This window comes from Athene cunicularia (genome assembly GCF_003259725.1).
Source record: "Athene cunicularia isolate RWA chromosome 6 unlocalized genomic scaffold, athCun1 chr6_part1, whole genome shotgun sequence".
NCBI classification, from domain to species: Eukaryota; Metazoa; Chordata; class Aves; order Strigiformes; family Strigidae; genus Athene; species Athene cunicularia.
This window is the reverse complement of record NW_020799105.1, coordinates 12761741-12764455: the sequence shown is the minus strand read 5'-3', so window position 1 is coordinate 12764455 and position 2715 is coordinate 12761741. Positions and strand designations below refer to the sequence as shown.

Genomic DNA, 2715 nt, shown 5'->3' with positions numbered 1-2715 from the left:
TTCCTTTTTTTTTTTTTTTTTTCCCTTCTATTTTTTTCCCCTCCCAGACGATGCTGCATTTACAGCAGCAGTGGTGCGGGGTGAGGACACATCCCCAAGAGCACCGCAGCGTGGTCCCCGCATCCCAACGGGTGGAGGACACCTCTTGGGTCACACCAACCCATCACAGCACCCTGCTCTCCTGCCACGCCACTGGGGACCCCCAGATGCCACAAGGACACTGCCAGTTTCGTCTTCTGGCAGGTAGCCCATCCGCTCGGGCTGACGGCAAAGGGTCCTGAGCGCTTACACCATCAACTACCACGTTTCACTCGGAGGAATGAAGATTTACTTGGTCATTCAACCCCAAATTTTCTCCCTCAGTTTCTCATTTTAGTTCTGCTTTCCATCCTTACCTTAATCTTGCTACAGCTCTGTGAATAATTGACTTCTTGGTTCACTGCCTCAACCAAGAGATTGCTAGGGAAAAAAAAAATCATCTCATGTTGGCCCAAAACTGAATGCTTTGTGCATCTCGCTGAACAAAATGTTTCTTTAACTCAAAATGAGGCATTTTATTTTTGGAGTTATTTTTACCTCATTTTTTCAAGTTATGGTCATTGAATCTAGCTCTGAAATGATGTCTTGAAAAAAAACATTAAGCCCCTTGTTTTGAATATACCAAAAGGGAAATTTTGAATTCTTATCTTTTCAGATTATTTTATTTTTTGCAATTTATTGGCTTTGTTTGTTTGTCTGAGGGGGAGGGTGGAGAGGGTAGACTGCCAGAATGAGTCATCCTGTTTGGCAGAAAATTATAAACAATTTCAATTGATTAAAAAATTGCCCTTTTTTTCAGAAAAAGTCCAGCACCCCCCTCCTGAACTTCCCCCACTGCTGTGGAGCAGCTCCTGGGGGACGCTGCCCAACAGAGCCATCCATGGTAGTCAAACATCCTATATCTGACCCGTTCCATGATAATTCCTCAAGGATTATTTGCCATATGGCAAATCTTCCCTTCACAGCCATGTTGTGCTGGAACTTATTCCTGATTTGGTCTTATCACCTCCAAGTCTGTTTCAGACCTTGCCCTCTTCCAAATTCCTCTTCAGTCCTTCATGTTTCTGATTTGCTCTAGACATAGAGAAAACCTATCTACAACTCTGTTCCTATTTTACAATTCTCTCTGACAATACCCTCTAGGTCCCCTTGGGGGTATTTCTTTGCCCTTGACAATACGCATAAAAATAAGCATAAAAATCAATATCATCACCATTTGTGCTCCCTTCTAAATCACTGACAAAGTTATTAGGGCTGGACCCAACAGAAACCCAGCCCCTAAATCCATTCCCATTCGTGAACAGCGTCCAGCAAACTCTGGCCAGGCAGCAGTGCTGCTATCCAAGCCAGGAGGAATCTGCTGCAGGAGTATTTTGAGGCAGCATCTGATCTTGCTAAATATACCTATTAACCAGAAGAGTAGGACACTGAGGCTGCAGATGACTTCTGTAGATAGATTCTAAGCAGCCTTGAGAAGACATCAGGGCACCTCTCCCACCCCTCCCAGGATAAAACCCTCAGCCCTAGGCATTGGGCAGTGGGTTTGGGTATGAAGCTGAGGGGTCATGAGCACCTTCATTGCTTCCCTGGTGTCCTGGTCAGAAGGCTAGAAGTCAGCAAGGAGCACGCCGGAGACCCACCATGATCTGGGAAAAGACATCCCAACATGGCCAAACAGCCCATTCCACCCCAACTGATGGAAAGCAGCAGAGATATCTCCAAGGAACCCTGACAGGTAAAGCCAGCTCTGCAGGACACAGGAGGAGACACAGAAAAAAGGTACAAAGAGACAGGGAAGAAAGATAGAATGAAAAATCCATCTCATGGAGATCAAGAATAAGATTATACACATGCACAGGCCAGGCCAGGAAAATGAAATTTCAGTTCATGTGAGCCTCATGTAGCTAAAACTCTTTTGGGACTGGATTTGGCTCTATGGAGAACTGGAGATTACTGTTCCTAAGGATGACAAAACAACCTCTCTTGGTGGGGGTTTCACTGACTTTAACAGTGCTGCAGGTAGACACATCCCGCCAAGAAACAGTCCAAAAAGTTTCCTTGAATATCAGTATGGAGAAAAGGGAGGAGCTGTGGAAATCAATCTGATATTTGCCAGGGATGTGGAATCTTCTCTTAATGCTTTTTATGTTTGAAAACGTGCCATCAATTTCTATATTACTACTTGCACTTGACTTTATGGTAACAAACAAATTAACCAGAAATTGTCCTTTTTCACTCAGTACAGTAGCTCTCAGCAAACAGCTGCAGATCATCTAGGAAGATAGAAGAATTTAGAGGAACATATTCTCAGGTCTTTTTTTCAGCATGAGTCACTGACTGCTATTAAAGGGAAAACTTTACCTGTACAGAAAACATATTTCTTCCTGGAACCTCTGCCACTCTAACTCCAGAGGAAAAATGATGTTCTCAACAGGAAAACATCCAAGAGATCTCACCAGCATGTGCTAGTGCACAATGAACAGGAATCAGAGCTAGGAAATCCTGCATTTTATGCTTGCTTTTAACATTAATTTATTGCCATTAACGGAGGGGGCTTAGACTAAAGACATGTCTCGCTTTCAATTCTTTATCTGTAATGCAATGATACAGATACTCCCTGGCAAAAGGTATGCTGATTAGTTGACACTTATGCAGCCATTTGAGAATATAATGAGT

The 2715-nt window shown here is 43.5% G+C and overlaps 1 protein-coding gene across 1 annotated transcript in view; it reads right to left on the bottom strand.

Moving 5' to 3' along the window:
* Positions 1–2715, bottom strand: part of NEURL1 (neuralized E3 ubiquitin protein ligase 1) — a 100141-nt gene that overhangs the window by 96579 nt on the left and 847 nt on the right. The gene's annotated exons all lie outside the window — the stretch shown is intronic.